This window comes from Hyla sarda, chromosome 3 (genome assembly GCF_029499605.1).
Source record: "Hyla sarda isolate aHylSar1 chromosome 3, aHylSar1.hap1, whole genome shotgun sequence".
NCBI lineage: Eukaryota > Metazoa > Chordata > Amphibia > Anura > Hylidae > Hyla > Hyla sarda.
Genome location: NC_079191.1, coordinates 351721764 through 351739852, shown reverse-complemented (window position 1 = coordinate 351739852; position 18089 = coordinate 351721764). Strand labels below are relative to the sequence as shown.

The 18089-nt window shown below is 46.0% G+C and overlaps 1 protein-coding gene across 1 annotated transcript in view; it reads left to right on the top strand.

The window, feature by feature from the left end:
* The first annotated feature begins 1072 nt into the window (after window positions 1-1072).
* The window catches only part of NINL (ninein like), a 138260-nt gene continuing 121243 nt past the window's right edge, over window positions 1073-18089 (top strand). The window contains exon 1 of the mRNA XM_056567553.1: window positions 1073-1225. The gene's annotated coding sequence lies outside the window, so the exon portion shown is untranslated. The remainder of the gene's footprint in view (window positions 1226-18089) is intronic.

The window sequence follows — 18089 nt, the reverse complement described above, 5'->3', positions numbered from 1 at the left end:
ATCCTTCCCGTACTTATTTGCTGCTGAATACTACAGCGGAAATTCTTTTCTGTTTGAAACACCGAGCTGTCTGCTGACATCACAAGCACAGTGCTCTCTGCTGACATCTCTGTCCATTTTAGGAACTGTCCAGAGCAGCATATGTTTGCTATGGGGATTTCTTTTTACTCTGGACAGTTCCTAAAACGAGAACAGCTCTGTGTTTCAAACGGAAAATAATTTACACTGTAGTATTCAGCAGCTAATAAGTACAGGAAGGATTAAGATTTTTTAATAGAAGTAATTTACAAATCTAGATAGCGGAGAGAAATGTAGTAAAGCAGCACTCACCCCAGATGACTTGTGCAGACAGGAACGATTATTCCAAATAGTGGTAAAACAGGGAGTAGGAGAACATACAGCGGGGAGGACAAAGACCGCTGTATGTTCTCCTACTCCCTGTTTTACCACTATTTGGAATAAAGAATCGTTCCTGTCTGCACAAGTCATCTGGGGTGAGTGCTGCTTTACTACATTTCTCTCCGCTATCCGGATTACCTGGACTTTGTTTCATTATAAGTGTGCACCCCCATAAGGACTATATGCGGTTGTCCTATACAGTCTATGTGTTATCCCCCCCCCACCCCCGCACATGCTTGTTGGCAGTGTTGCAGTGCCTGATTCCTTTTCTTTCTCTGAGATACCTTAATTTACAAATCTGTTTAACTTTCTGGCACCAGTTGATTTAAAAAAAAAAAGTTTTTCACCGGAGTACCCCTTTAACTTGAAACCATATACGGCAACTGTATAGCAAAAACGTGGTGTGCATGCACCCTAAAGAAACAGGTTGTACTGAAAAAGGTCCATAGGAGTACCATGAAGTAACAGCAGGGTGCAGGCGAGCAGTATGTAGAGTGGCTCCAGGAGGAGGAGGAGGAGGAGGAGAAGGAGAAGGTGGAGAAGGTGTCATATAACCCTTGTATCCAGGCTCCTCTACTAGGTGGGTTGGTGATGCTGGACGAGGAGGAGGAGGAGAAGGAGACTGTTCCTGACTGTTCCTGCCTCCTCACTGTCTCCCCCCTTCTCCCCAGCGATCATCTGGAGGAGGAGGAGGAGGAGGAGGAGCACAAAACTCCACTAGAGACTCTCAACATAAAGTCCTAAAGCAATTGTGTGCAAAGTCTGCGCCAGGGTCTCCAGGGATGAGGAGCTGCTCCAGGCTGAGCCCACTATGAGAAGGAGCCAGGTACTGTAGATCGCCTGCTGGACTAGTAGCCTGGTCCTCCCCCCTTTACTGTAATGCCCATGTCCTCCAGACCCTACTCCTCCTCCAGTCACTTCTCCACAAGGCTGTTCAGCATAATTGTCTTGATGGCAGGATGGAGAGAGAGCCGGATCTGGACTATAGTCCCTGCCACCTGCACAGGGACTATTCATCTCATAGGGGAGGTTTAGCTTCTTCTTCTGGGTGTTTTGTATTTACCTTTTCATCTGTGTTTGTATTTACCTTTTCATCTGTGTTTGTATTTACCTGTTTTCAAAGTTTTCATCAATATTTATACTTTTAGTTTTGTTTTTTTTTAACCCTTTATTGATAGCACAGTGAACTCCTAACAGTAATGGGCATGTGTGCTAGAGGACCATGTGGAATAGGAGTCTCTATGAGTCTGTGCTGCAATTATTGTTTTTTTGTGAACTGACCCATAGGCACGTTGTGTGTGTGTGTGTGTGTCACTGTATGATGTCCCCATTCTCTATATGCTAGGGGTATAGGTTGCCAACCTGTCTAAAAAAAAGGTTGCTGACGTGTAATGCTGGGACTTTTTGATGGTCCCATTGAGTTTAATGGATTGATGTAGTCAGCTAGTGACTATGTTTGGTCCAATTTCCAAAAGTATACGTTTAATTTCTGCTTAGTAGGTCACGCTATTAAGTTCTGTAAAATGAATGTATATGTTCGGAGTTAGACGGGTGTTTTCCAACCAAGGTGCCTCCAGCTGTTGCAAAACTACAACTCCCAGAATGCCCGGACAGCCAAAGGCTGTCCGGGCATGCTGGGAGTTGTAGTTTTGCAACAGCTGGAGGCACCTTGGTTGGAAAACACTGCACTAGACACTTGTTGGCTACATCAGTTTAATGGGTCCATCAGAAAAACACTGAGGTATATATCAGCATCCCCTTTGGACAAGTTGCCGAAGTATACTATGTGCGTAGGTAGGAAATGTTATAGCAACATAGTCTTTAATGAAAGCAATGCATTTAGGAGAGACTACCTCCATAGTAATAGGAATATATGTTAAAAAAAAAAAATGCCCCTGGTTTGGAGGTACAGTGTGGTCTGACAGCAAGCTATAGGTACAGCATGTATCAGGTATAGGCAACCTTCGGCACTACAGATGTTTTGGACTACATATCCCATGATTCTCTTTCAGCCAAAATACTGCCAAAGCATCATGGGAGATCAGGGGACAAGTCCTGGAAAAAAAAAAAAGTGAGGGAACAACTCAAAAGCTGGTACTGCAGGACTTCTGCTAATGGGAATGGGTTCCTGCTGTGATAAAAAAAATGCAGGAACTCAGTTCCCATGCGCTCCTACAGGACTTGAGCCCTGTGGGAGATGTAGTCCAAAACATCTGCAGTGCCGAAGGTTGCCTATACCTGACATGGGTCCATAATAAAACTGCATGTATATGCTGCAGCACGTGTACCACCATGTCTGTATGTGTATATATATATATATATATATATATATATATATATATATATATATATTACCACCTTATGTGTCATCTTTGGAATAGTATCACTAGTTCTAAACAGGAGATTTTTGACCACAATGATATTCTCAGTTTTGGATTTTCTTTCCAGTGGCGAGTAGTAGAAACACGTAGATTTTCTGCGCCTGGATGTATAAACATAATCCCCAGTCTTCAGACGTTTTAGCCATGTGTCATTCTTTCCACTGAGAAAAAGCACTGCCTCTTTTTTTTCCTGAAAGGGGAAAGGGGGAGGATGCTGTGTTTTGGAAGTAAATGAGTTAAACCATAGATGCCAAAATGCCTCTCTATCCATACAATGGGACAGTGAAAGAAGCTAAAATAGCAAAGCATTGTGTGCATGTTTAGTCTGTTCAGCAGATGCACATATATGGTTAATATTAGTCATTTGGCTCTCCCTCTTTGTACCCAGAAGGGCAGCAGGGGACATGCATATAAACTAGTGTCAATGAGATCAGGAGAAGTTGCTCTTAGCTAACACTCCCAGCACTTTTTTCAGTGTGCCTTAGGGTGCATTGGCACAACTGGACTTTTTTGCCGGGTGTTGCCTTTATATTCCTTGCCAAAAACTGGTTTGTGGCTAGAAATATAGATTGATATTAGGCATGTGCAGATGACTGTATTCCGGCTCTGTTATGATAAGGTTACCATATAGGTTTCTAGGGCGCCTAATGTTCCTCAGTGTGGCTCTATTTTCAGCATTGCTTCTATAGATCCACATTTCCCTGTATATAGTGTGCTGAGGAGCCTGTACAGTAGTGCACATAGGTCATACTGCGACGTACAAAGGTTTCGTGCCCACAAGCTTAACTTGTGTTTGTGTGTTTTCTGTGGCTGGTCACCTTGTCCAGATGCAATAACAACTAATATAGCCGGATAAGGGGTCATATTATGGCATAATCTAGACCACCCAATAAAAGCGGATACAGTGACCCCTCGACATACGATGGCCCCGACATACGATCATTTCAACATGCGATGGCCTCTCAGAGGATATCACATGTTGAAGGCAGCATCAACATACGATGCTTTTGTATGTCGGGGCCATCGCATAAATGGCTATCCGGCAGTGCAGACTGCTTCAGCTGACACCAGCCATTTACGGTGCTCCGTGAGCTGTCGTGCTGATGATCACTTACCTGTCCTCGGGGGTTCCGGCGTGTCCTCTTCAGGATCCCCTGCATCGTCGGCGCCCTCCATCATCGTCATCACATCACTGTGCACGCCGTCCCGTCATCCAATAGGAGCGGCGTGCGTAGCGACGTGATGGCGGCGACGGAGAGTGCGGATGCCGGTGAAGCAGAGGCTTTGCCGGAGCGTCGGGGACACCTCGGGGACACGGCGACAGCGATGGACGGCGACATCCCGGGCAGCGGTGATGGTCCGGAGCGGCGGGGTCAGGTGAGTACAACTTCCTCTAACAGTGTTCTACAACCTGCGGACCTCCAGATGTTGCAAAACTACAACACCCAGCATGCCCGGACAGCCGATGGCTGTCCGGGCATGCTGGGTGTTGTAGTTTTGCAACATCTGGAGGTCCGCAGGTTGTAGACCACTGTCCTATACTTTACATTGCACGGATCCCTCAACATATGATGGTCCGTTTGGAACGGATTACCATCGTATTTTGAGGGACCACTGTACTGGCATTAAACAGACCACCTGTAGTCACTAGTATCCTAAGGCCATGTAGTATAGATCGGAATACCTTTTTCATGATAGTCAATGTATGCCCTCTTTTGTCTCCATAGAGAAACATATAAGTGTGCATATAAACAATTCGTTGATGTAGTAGCTTGTATTGGTGTCAGTATGCCTAAAAAATCGATGTCTTCCTCTGTAAATGCTGCAGAAATCTGGCCCATGTCTCCCTCTCACATGGTTTAGCTGCCACTGCCAGGTTCAGTAAGGCAAAGAGTGATCACAGCAGAGAGATAACCCCACCCCCTGCCAACAAACCCGCCTATATTTACTGTGATGGATCACACTAGGAGACGAGGGTCTGATGACAAAATTAAAGGGGTTATCCAGGAAAAAAAACTTATATATATATATATATATATCAACTGGCTCCAGAAAGTTAAACAGATTTGTAAATTACTTGTATTAAAAAATCTTAATTCTTTCAGTACTTATGAGCTACTGAAGTTAAGGTTGTTCTTTTCTGTCTAAGTGCTCTCTGATGACACATGTCTCGGGAAACGCCCAGTTTAGAAGAGGTTTGCTATGGGGATTTGCTTCTAAACTGGGCGTTTCCCGAGACACGTGTCATCAGAGAGCACTTAGACAGAAAAGAACAGCCTTAAAGGGGTAGTCAAGTGGTGAAAAACGTATCTCCTGTCCTAAGGATAGGGGATAAGTTTGAGATCGCGGGGGGTCTGACCGCTGGGGCCCCCTGCGATCTCTCTGTACGGGGGCCAGGCTCTCCGGCCAGATAGCGGTTGTCGACCCCCGCACGAAGCGGCGGCCGACACGCCCCCTCAATACAGTGCTATGGCAGAGCCGGAGATTGCCGAAGGCAGTGCTTCGGCTCTGCCATAGAGTTGTTTTGAGGGGGCGTGTCGGCCGCCGCTTCGTGCGGAGGTCGACACGCCCCCTTCCCGCGGGCTGTCGGGGCCCCGTACAGGAGATAGCAGGGGGCCCCAGTGGTCGGACCCCCGCAATCTCAAACTTATCCCCTATCCTTAGGATAGGGGATAAGTTGTTCACCACTGGGTCACCACTGGACTACTACTTTAACTTCAGAAGCTCATAAGTACTGAAAGGATTAAGATTTTTTTAATAGAAGTAATTTACAAATCTGTTTAACTTTCTGGAGCCAGTTGATATTTATAAAAGAAAGTTTTTTCCTGGATAACCCCTTTAAGGAGACAGAAAACCCCTAGCAGCAGTTAATAAATAGGTTTAATAGATAAATATGTTTTTCACATGTTCAGCAAGCGCTTTTTATTTTTATAAAGAATATTCAGAAAATGTATATTTTTAAGGCAGTATACATTTTTTTTCCTATCAGTAACTCTTTAATGACTATACTATTCTCATGTTGTTGGATAATTGTAATAAGCTATTCTTTTGTTTATTCTTTATATCGGTGCAGTTTTAGCAAAAGCTAAAGGGGAGATTTAAGAACTCACACAGTCTGGAGTAAATATCCATTAATGCCCTTTATAATAATCCGATGCCATCTGGTCACCTGCAGGGACTCCATATTACATCACCCAGATGATTATTAAAAAGTATAAGCAGCGAAGCCAAACTACTGTATGTGTCACCAAAAATCTCATTACAGTGAACGATGTTGAAGGTTTTCCAAAAGGAATATTGATGGCCTATCCTTAGGGTCCTTTTAGATGGACAGTCCTATACCTAATACAAGTGCTGATCTAGTAGATCATTGAATGGGCCTTTTACGCGGGTCAATAATTGTACAGCCAGGGCAGCTCGGACAATCGCTGATTCCTTTATGCGGCCCTTCACTGACATCATTGTCGGGTGCACATACTGTTTACACAGGGAGACTTGCGGACGAATAACAATGATTTTTAGGGCTGCATAACTTTAGCCGTCACCTGACAAAGAAGCGATTTCCTTACAGTGGCCACTAATCGGCCTATAATTGCCCCATGTAAAAGGCCTTTTGGGATGAACCATAAGGATCATATAGGTGGTAGGCTGGGCGGTATACCAGCTCATACCGAATACCGAAATTTTTGTGCTGCACGATATGAATTTTTCCCATACCGCAATACCGGTTGGGTCCCTCCCCCTTGGGAATGAATTATCAGCCCAGTGCTGCGCTGTCCTCACATCGGGGAACTAATCCTATGTGACCCGCCAGCGCTGTTCTGCTCCCCCCACCAAATCATGTGACCCGCCAGCGCTGTTCTGCTCCCCCCCCACCAAATCATGTTAACTGCGAGCGCTGTTCTGCTCCCCCCAAATCATGTTACCCGCCAGTGCTGTTCTGCTCCCCCCCAATTAATTATCAGCCCAGCGGGGTACTACTCACATGTCACCCGCAAGCACTGCCCTACTACTCTTTCTTGCGGGCTGCCGGCGCTGGAACTCACTGTACGCCAGTGGTCTCCAACCTACGGACCTCCAGATGTTGCAAAACTTTAACGGCCAACGGCTGTCCAGGCATGCTGGGAGTTGTAGTTTAGCAACAGCTGGAGGTCCACAGGTTTGAGACCACTGCTGTACGCTGTATCCCTATGCCCGGGCTGCAAAAGATAAACAAAATAAACTACAGCCTCACGCTGTTCCTGGGGCCCGGAACGTCGGAGAGCTGTCGGAGAGCCGTCAGCCTATCACCGGCTGCAGCCATGTCCCGCCCCGGCCAGTGATAGGTTAAACGCACTGTCATGTAAGAAGCCTATCGGAATATCATGAAGTTTATTTTCTTTATCTTTTGCAGCCCGGGCATAGGGATACAGCATACAGCAGTGGTCTCAAACCTGCGGACCTCCAGCTGTTGCAAAACTACAACTCCCAGCATGCCCGGACATCCATTGGCTGTCCGAGCATGCTGGGAGCTGTAGTTTTGCAACATCTGGAGGTCCGCAGGTTGGAGACCACTGGCCTACAGTATAGAGTTCCAGCACCAGCGGCCCCCAACAAAGTGGAGGAGGGCAGTGCTTGCGGGTGACATATGTGCGTAGTACCCCTCTGGGCTGATTAATTAATTGGGGAGGAGCAGAACAGCGCTGGCGGGTAACATGATTTGGGGGGGGGGGGGGAGCAGAACAGCGCTGGCGGGTCACATGATTTGGGGGGGGGGGGGGTTGAAAGAAATATCGTTATATACCGTGGAACCGCCATAAGTTACAAAAATACCGTGATACACATATTTGGTCATACCGCCCAGCTCTAATAGGTGGGGTCAAAATCTGCACATTGAAAGCTACTAGATCATTGGGAGTCCAACAATTTGACAGTTAAAAAAAAAGCAGTAAAAATAGGTATAAACATAAGAAAAGAACAAGTGAATATTTTATATCTGCTTTTCTCAAGCATGTAAGATACGTGATGATGGTGTTTGTCTGCTGCTCCATTCAAAGTCTATGGGACTAATGAAAATAGGCAAGCACTGTATTTAAAGGAGAACTCCAGACCATAAAAATTGTCCCCCATAGTGCCGGCAGTAAAAAAATAAAGATGTACGTATCTTCCTCCGCTCCCCTGGGGCCTCCGGTAACCGGCCCTGGTCTCCGCCGCAATCCACTTCCTGGTTGCTGGTGGTCGGATGAATCAGCCAATCACCAGCCGCAGTGAAGTCCCGACTCGGCCACGTTCATAAAACCCATAGGTAGCACCTACATGTGCCCTACTACTCCATACTCCCTTCTGTATACATTCATCCAATAAATATATATAGAACGTAATGCCTTAAAATTCCTCCCAATTCTCAATACTTAAATGTAACCTCTGTTAATACTTCACCAGCTTGTTAACTTGCCTGTAGCTGCCAGATAGGAAAGGTACATTCTGCAGTGAATTCATAGGGAAGGTTTCTATGGTTCACTAGTCTAGCAGTGATTTAAAGTCTTCACTCTATTGAGTTGCAAATGTTATTGCGTTTTGCGTAATATGAGTTGCTATGTACCCGTGCTCCTGTGTTTAAAAAAAGAGAATTTTAAAGGGGTACTCTGCTGAAAAACATTTTTTTTTATCAACTGGTGCCAGAAAGTTAAATAGATTTGTAAATGACTTCTATTTAAAAATCTTAATCCTTCCAGTACTTATCAGCTGCTGTATAATACATAGGAAGTTCTTTTCTTTTTGAATTTCCTTTCTGTCGGACCATAGTGCTCTCTGCTGACACCTCTGTCCATGTCAGGAACTGTCCAGAGCAGGATAGGTTTACTATGGGGATTTGCTTCTGCTCTGGAAAGTACCTAAAATGGACAGAGGTGTCAGCAGAGAGCACTGGGGTCAGACAGAAAGGAAATTCAAAAAGAAAAGAACTTCTGTAGTATACAGCAGCTGATAAGTGCTGGAAGGATTACGATTTTTTAATTGAAGTGATTTACAAATCTGTTTAACTTTCTGGCACCAGTTGATTTAAAAGAAAATGTTTTCCAGTGGAGTACCCCTTTAATGTTTCATGGCTGCTTTTCTCCATGTCATGGTATTTAAGCATGCAAAATACTTGATATTGGCAGCTTTAAAGCGTACCTGTCACCAAATAAAACTTTTAATATACTGTTCCTTGTGTAATTAGTAGACACTTTGCCATTCACTTGCTTTTAAAATTATCAACATAAATGTTTAAAATGTAATATAAAAAATGGCCACTAGGTGGCTCTGTTTTGTTCCCTGCTGCAATTAATACAATGAGTTTGGTCTCCTCCCGGCCTGACAGGAGACCAAACTCAGGAAGTGCTTCTCTGCACTGAGCTTAATAGAAAGCTACACAGAGCCTCACTGAAACATGCATAGAGCCTCATTGAAAGCTGCACAGAGCTTGAGGTCTTCTATACATCACAGCACTGCAACGATGTGAGGGCGGAAGTGGTCCCCAGCAGGCTTCAGTGATGTCATGCCTGCTGGAAAACGCCCAATTTCTCCTGCTGAGAGATTATACTATGTGACCAAGAATAAGGGTAAGATACAGAGCTTTTTAAAGTTCTAAAAAAAAATTTAAGGGTGGAAGTGGTGTTAGGAGTAATGGGGAACATAGCCTGAGTTAGTTTAGAAAAGTTTATTTGGAGACAGGTAGTTTTTAAGGGAGGCTTGATCTTGGAGACATTTGTAATAATCTACCTTAGGTAAATAGTTTTATGCATATTGCCTGAATTGCCCTCCACACTGATTCAAGCTTTCTGTGGCTATCACCGGCGGGGCAGAATTAGCCTGGCATTGGTCTCCTGTGCCAAATATTGCGGGACCTTAGCTGTGCCATGACTATCTGTCAGGAACAGAGAAACCTTCCATCCTTGTAGCTTAACCCCTTAGTTGCTGTGGTCAAATTGTGTGATTGCAGCATCTAAGTGGTTTCTTGGTATCTGTCACCTTAGACGATAAATGCTGTAAAAAAATTAACAAACTATGTTAGAATTGCTTTATTTTGTTCATCGGCCTTCTAAAAAAACATGCGTATGGGTATGGCAACAGAACAATTAAAAAAGTTATGACTTTTGAAAGATAATTGCTTGGTCATTAAGGATACTATTTAAAACAGTTTCATTTCATGGCAGCAGTAGGAGGCCAGTTGCAATGTGTTGACAGCTCAATCCACCCAATTACACCTGCTGTAAATAGAACTCGATTTTGGAATTTTAATTATTTATATAAATTCCCCAAACCACTGCTGCTCACAAGACTAGGGCTACAGGGCAACATGATAGTGTGGGCATATGGGAGGAAAATGGGGCAACACAACTTCAGTTGGTTCCTTATGGGGATAAAGTGTGGCACATAACCTTGTGGGTATCACGTACAGCTCTGTTCAGTAGGGCTGGGCGGTATACCGGTTCATACCGAATACCGAAATTTTTGGGCTGCACGATATGAATTTTCCCCATACCGCAATACCGGTTTGGCCCCTCCCCCTCGGGGATGAATTATCAGCCCAGCACTGCGCTGTCCCCACATCGGGGAACTAATCATATGTGACCCGCCAGCACTGTTCTGCTCCCCCAATAATTATCAGCCCAGCGGGGTACTACTCACATATGTCACCCGCAAGCACTGCCCTCCTCCTCTTTGTTGGGGTCTGCCGGCGCTGGAACTCACTGTACGCCAGTGGTCTCCAACCTGCGGACCTTCCGCTTTTGCAAAACTACAACTCCCAGCATGCCCGGACAGCCAACGGCTGTCCGGGCATGCTAGGAGTTGTAGTTTTGCAACAGCTGGAGGTCCGCAGGTTTAAGACCACTGCTGTACGCTGTATCCCTATGCCCGGGCTGCAAAAGATAAAGAAAATAAACTTTAACTTACCTACGTCGGCCTCACGCTGGGGACGGGAACGTCGGACAGCCGTCAGCCTATCACCGGCCGCAGCGATGTCCCACCCCGGCCAGTGATAGGTTAAACGCACTGTCATGCAAGAAGCCAGCCAGAGCTCCTTACATGACAGTGGGCTCAGCCTATCGCCGTTGGCTGTCCGGGCATGCTGGGAGTTGTAGTTTTGCAACATCTGGAGGTCCGCAGGTTGGAGACCACTGGCGTACAGTATAGAGTTCCAGCACCGGCGGCCCCCCAACAAAGAGGAGGAGGGCAGTGCTTGCGGGTGACATATGTGAGTAGTACCCCGCTGGGCTGATAATTAATTGGGGGGGAGCAGAACAGCGCTGGCTGGTCACATGATTTTGGGGGGTGAAAGAAATACTGTGGAACCGCCATAAGATACAAAAATACCGTGATACACATATTTGGTCATACACCACGAAAAGCTTGCAGCATCTAGGTTAAACGTATCTATAGGGCTCTATATGCCCAATAGAGACCTGAAGAGTTTCCGGCCAAAGACTGTGCTTTTGTATTCATTAGACCATTGCAAAAAAAATGAATTCCATCTTGTGCCCATTTTTTTGGCATTATGACCAATGCACAATGTATGCCAATATTCAGTAGTATATGCCGGATGAATAAGTCGAGTGTCAAATTGTTTGCAATATATGCAAGGATGTTTGCTACTTTCTTTCCTATGTCAAGTCTTCCATAACATAACAACCAGCTGTCATGTAGCTAAGGGGGAACAGTTCTAGGATCCCTGTCATGTAGCTAAGGGGGAACAGTTCTAGGATCCCTCTCATGTAGCTAAGGGGGAACAGTTCTAGGATCCCTGTCATGTAGCTAAGGGGGAACAGTTCTAGGATCCCTCTCATGTAGCTAAGGGGGAACAGTTCTAGGATCCCTGTCATGTAGCTAAGGGGGAACAGTTCTAGGATCCCTCTCATGTAGCTAAGGGGGAACAGTTCTAGGATCCCTCTCATGTAGCTAAGGGGGAACAGTTCTAGGATCCCTCTCATGTAGCTAAGGGGGAACAGTTCTAGGATCCCTCTCATGTAGCTAAGGGGGAACAGTTCTAGGATCCCTCTCATGTAGCTAAGGGGGAACAGTTCTAGGATCCCTCTCATGTAGCTAAGGGGGAACAGTTCTAGGATCCCTGTCATGTAGCTAAGGGGGAACAGTTCTAGGATCCGACGCATATAATGCAATTCTCTAACATATGGCTTTGAAGTGAAGAAACCAAGCTTTCTATGGCTTCATATCCTGACACTATAAGCAGCTTTTATTAAATCCTCATTATGCATTAATTCAGACATGGCTGTTGATGACATTTGTCATGACATATGGCTATGGTAAAGAAATGGGGCACTTGTCTTTTCTACCCTTGAAGGATTTCATTACATAGATAATTATTTAAAAAGCAAATTCAGTTGAACTTAAAGTGGTACTCCGGTTGAAAACTATTTTATTTTTTATTTTTTAATATTTCTTAATCCTTCCAGTACTTATTAGCTGCTGAATACTACAGAGAAAATTATTTTCTTTTTGGAACACAGAGCTCTCTGCTAACATCACGAGCACAGTGCTCTCTGCTGACACCTCTGTCCATTTTAGGAACTGTCCAGAGCAGCATATGTTTGTTATGGAGATTTTCTCCTACTCTGGACAGTTCTTAAAATGGACAGAGATGTCAGCAGAGAGCACTGTGCTCGTGATTCAGCAGAGAGCTCTGTGTTCCAAAAAGAAAAGAATTTCCTCTGTAGCATTCAGCAGCTAATAAGTTCTGGAAGAATGAAGATTTTTTAATAGAAGTAATTTACAAATTTGTTTAACTTTCTGGCACCAGTTGATTTAAAAAAAAAGTTTTCCACCGGAGTACCCCTGGTTTCGGTCCCACGTAGCATATAATATATAATATAAGCGTAATTTACTGCACATCTGCAGATGCATATTTTCCTACCCATTGAGATCAATGGGTAGCAAAACCAGCTGCAGAAAATATGCAGAAAAATAGACTACATGGGACTGTACCCTTAAAGAAAAATCAAATACAGTGACCCCCTGAACTACGATGGCCCCGACATACGATCATTTCAACATACAATGCTTTTGTATGTCGGGGCCATCGCATAAACGGCTATCCGGCAGCGCAGACTTCTTCAGCTGTCACCGGATAGCCGTTTACGGTGCCCCGTGTGGTCCGCTGACGATCACTCACCTGTCCTCGGGGCTCCGTAGCGTACTTCTCAGGATCCCCTGCATCGTCGGCGCTGTCCTTCGTCATTACGGCGACAGAGAGCGACATTTCCAGGCAGCAGATTCCTCCCCGGAGCATCGGGGACACCCCAGGGACGCGGTGACAGCGATGGAGGGCGACATCCAGGGCAGCGGTGACGGTCCGGAGCGGCGGGGACACGGCGGCGGACAGGATGGCGCGTTTCAGGAGGATCCCTCCCTCCCTTCCTCAGATCAGGATCAGTTCCTGATCTGAGGAAGGGAGGGATCCTCCCGGAACCCGTCATCCTATCCGTTTTTTATTTTCTGCATAATAAAATGTCCTGCTGAGGACTTTTCCAGTATTTCTGGCTTTGCCTCATCCTTCGTACCAGAATCAGCAGCGCCTACTTTAAGGGTTTTTTCCTGCCATGCATCCAGTATTTTCTACTGCCATCTTTTAAAGATTGCATTACAATACCTGTTAAAGTGTCTTCAATTGAAAGCATTTTACCATTGTGAATATGCAGTGGTATAGGGACATCATGTGCCCGCTGCTGTGCCTCCATTCCCTGTCGTCTTGGACCATTGTGATATAATTAGCTGTAATGTAACGTGACTGAGGTGTAGAGAAGTTGGTCTTGGATGACAGGCTGAAACCAGAAACTCTCCATACAATTGGAAGCCTAGTACTATTCTGTGTCCAGACTATGGAGGCAAAAGGCTTAGGTATTATCCGCCTGTAAAGACAAAGCCAGCGACCTCCAGTCAACATCTTTTTAACTTGAATATCCATGGCAACCACGTGGGATAAAGAGATTATACAATGCCCTTTGTGACGGCCGTGTTTCCGAGGACCTTTTCTTAATTTACAATGACACATGCTTGGATGGGGAAATGTTTTTTTTTTCTGAAAGCCTCTTTTGGTTTGTGGTTTATTACTTGTCTCATTACTATGGATCCTAAAATGACTTGGACCTGAGCTTACAACGGTAGTAACCTAAATGTGACCAGAGCTCCCCGTCCCGGGGTCTGTTGGCTGACATGTTACCGAATTCTTCTTTATGTATTGTACACTGTATATTTCTGTATGCTGTCACACCTTTATTCAGACCCCGAGGGCAGCGATTATCTCTATCTCCTCCCATACTCTGTCGTGAGATGCACCTGGAACTCATTGGAAAACACACGCAAGGGTTTAGGAATTACCTTGAGAACATTTTACTATCAAGTCAATGAAGTACCGTATTTTTCACTATATAAGACGCTCCGGCATATAAGACGCACCCAATTTTAAAGGGTGAAAATCTAGAAAAAAAAGATTCTGAACCTTCAACCTGTGGACCTCCAGATGTTGCAAAACTACAACTCCGGGCATGCCAGGAGTTGTAGTTTTGCAAGATCTGGAGGTCCGCAGGTTGAAGATCACTGGTATAGGAGGCAGTACTCACGTGTCCCCTCCGCACCGGGCCCGTCACCGCTGTCCTGGATGTCGCCCTCCATCGCTGTTGCCGCGTCCCCGGGGTGTCCCCGTCGCTCCGGAACGTCTCTGCTGCCGGGTATCCTTGCTCTCTGTTGTCGCCATCACGTCGCTAGGCACGCTGCTACGCACACCGCTCCTATTGGATGACGGGACGGCGTGCGCGATGATGACGAAGGAGAGCGCCGGCCATGCAGGGGATCCCGGCACGGAGCAGACACCGAAGAGGCAGGTAAGGTCCCTCCCAGTGTCCTGTAAGCTGTTTGGGACGTCGCGATTTCACAGCGGCGGTCCCAAACAGCCCAACTGAGCAGCCGGGTTAGTGTCACTTTCGCTTCAGACGCGGCGGTCAGCTTTGATCGCCGCGTCTGAAGGGTTAAATTCAGGGCATCACTGCGATTGGTGATGTCCTATATTAGCCGCAGGTCCCTGCCGTTGATGGCTGCAGGGACCGCCGCGATAGGACAGGTTTTAATGTGTATTTGCCGTATAAGACGCACCAACTTTCCCCCCCAGTTTTGGGGAAGAAAAAGTGCGTCTTATATGGCGAAAAATACGGTAATATTTTGTTTTGTTTGTGCCACTACTTGGACCTGAGAAGGGTATTTCTACCTAATAAAACATGGTAATATGCATGTTCTAAAAGAGTGACTAGGCATTACAAAGGTTTCTAAACACTGGAGTGGCAGTTTTTGTTCATGTGAACATAGCCTCTAAAGAAGGAGGACTGATAGGTTTACAAAGTTTTTGCAGCATTTGAAGGGGTTGTCACACCTGGTTACTACCACCTTTTCCTGCTCCTTCTGCTTGTTTGCAGCAGCCAGAGGTGGTTGTGAAAGCCGAAAGCAGTTTGCAACCTGATTCTAGGGTAAAGCTTTCCTTATGTTGTTGCATCCTCTTTGTAATAAATGCTGGATGTGATGCCTGTGCATACAGGAGTCTTTAGTTTGCTCTTGTGCTCTGCTTTCTGTCTACACATGTACACCACACCTATGACTCTCCCCTGAAAACTGCCTTTTGTGTGCTTTGCTCTCTATCCACAGCCTGTATTATCTCCCCTCCATGTATGCTCTCCCAGCTCTCCAAATACTTGTCTGCTGTGTACAATCCCCCCCCCCCACATATACACTGCTTTCTAAAACACTGATAGAAATACATACAGCCCTGTGATGATTTAAAAAAAAAAAAATGTATTCGTCTGGCTCTCGGACTTAGGCTTCCTTTACATATGTGTGTTGTCAGTTTTTGTTTTTTTTTTCCCTCCGGGGCTGCAGAAAATGCACCGGAGGAAAAATGAAGCAAGAATTGATGCCATTCATTTGAATGGGACAGTTCGCACATAGTCGTTGGATGGAGTTGGAGAAGCTGTGGCCAGCTCCTATTCACCCGAATACCTTCCTCTGGCGTCTTCTGTTTCTTCTCCTCTCCTGGGTCCTATGTCTTTCTCTAGATATGTAAGGGGGTATTGCTCCAGGAAGTTTAGGCTGTTTTCTCCATCCTCCCCTCTGCGGTCCTTTCTCTACCATCCAGATTTTCCTCCTGGTCGGTCCTCCCTTATGGTGCGTTAATGGGGCTCTAGGGGTCTTTTTTGCTGGGCGTATCTAGTGGATCCCATATCTCTCTCTCTCCTCCCTTTTGAACAGTTGGTGTCTCGCTGGGATCTAGCAGGACTACTGGACCGCAACTAAATCCAGTGGAACAGCGCATATCAGTCTAAGGACTCTAAATTGCTTAAGGTCCCAACCACTGTCAATCTCTAAGAGAATGTGCATGTACAGAGACTGTTCCTGTTATGAAGCTTGCATAAAATCTTCAGTAAAAGTTCCAACTGTTTTCAGCAAACTCTCCGGTTGTGGACATTCCCTTATTATCTACCTCCCTATCGCTCTTGGGAAGGGTGGCGGTAGGACAAGCATTGCAGAGGAGCCCCCACCCTGGCGTCATGAATAGAAAGGGTTAACCAGACACGCTTTAGTCACCGCACAGCTACACCCCATATACCCTACTCCCCCAGGCTATCACATTACTGCTTATCTATCTGTTTAGGAAAAAATGAAAATAGTTAACCATCTTAGGAATGGGGGAGATTTTTTTTTTTTTTTTACTTTTTATACTGACAGCAGGATCTCTTTATGTTAGAAACCCCCCAAATGATGATTGTCTGCCATCTGAAATGGACTTTCATAGCTTAACATGGCACATTGTTTCCCAGGTATTTATGGTGTATCGTGACCAGCCAAATGTTAACCTATGGGCTCACAACGTTCTAATAGTATGATGGGGTCATGTATATGTTCTCACACAGCATTACACTATTGGGCCGCTGACATCAGGTTCATAGTGTTACTGGGAATCAGAGACCTTCTTCTTTTCTGTTCTATCAGTGATGATCACAAAAACCTCTTATCTGTTGCTGTTTAATCCATGTTTGCCACAGTCAATACTAGGTATTGATTTTTTAGGGCCGATACCGATAATCTGTGGAGGTTAGGGCCGATAGCCGATAACTTATACCAATATTCCGGTATAAGTTATCGGCTACCCCCCCCCCCACGATACCGCTGCAGATCATTGATTTAAAGCGGGCGCTTTAAATCAATGAACTGCAGCGGCTTTTGTGGTGCCAGAGACAGAGACCGCCACCACCCACTTCTCTCCCCCTGCCTGTCCAGGGGTCCTCCTGGGTCCTATCACCGCCATCGCAAACGATCCCCCCCCCCTGAGCCGCGCCGCACCCCCCCCCACCGCACTGCCCCGGCCCCATTGCCTCCCCCATCCCCGGTTTTATAATTACCTGTTCCCGGGCCCGGGGTCCACGCTACATCTGGCTCCGGTGGCGTCCTCCTGAGCTGTCACTGTGCGCATTGACGGTGATGTCACGTTGAGGAAGTCACTGGGTAACACAGGACGCAGCAGGAGCCAGAAGTAGCGCGGACCCCAGCCCCCGGGAACAAGTAATTATAAAACCGGGGATGCGGGGAGGCAATGGGTCCGGGGCGGTGCGGCGCGGTTGGGGGGGGGGGGCGGTCGCGGTGAGGTGGGGGGGGGGGGCAGCGCGGTGCGGTGGGGGCGGTGCGTGGGGCGGGCATTATCGGATTATCGGCAACACCCAAAATCGATAACACCCAAAATCGTGAATATCGGCCGTTAATATTGGCCAAACCAATAATCGGTCGATCCCTCGTCAATACTGACCGTAACATAAAGGGGGAAAACAAAGGGAAAGTGTCTTTGTAAGAGTGCGTTCCCACCTGGCGTATTTCACACTGTGCAAAACTTGTGGTGGCAGCGGGAAATACGCTGCGTATACGCCAGGTGGGAACGCACTCTAAGGGTGATGCAAACTTCTTGTAATCCATTCTTTGACAGAGTAGTGGATTCATTCATTTTATGTAACCCAGGTTGGGCACATGACTGCTGCTTCAGAATACAATGTACAGTTTCCACACTGCAGTTTATGTATCCAGATAGGATAAAAACATTGGCTGTGGGATGGGGGATTTCATAAGCCAACCAAATGAATGTCACTGTTTACCTATGACTGTCCTAGGCTATTGTCTGGCTGTCAGGTCCTTTTAGATGATGACTTTAAAAGAGGCGTATAGGGATTTAGTGTTAATGTAACCTCAGGTATTCCAAAGATTTATTCCAAGTCAGTGTTTATGTCTATTTCAGCCATTCAT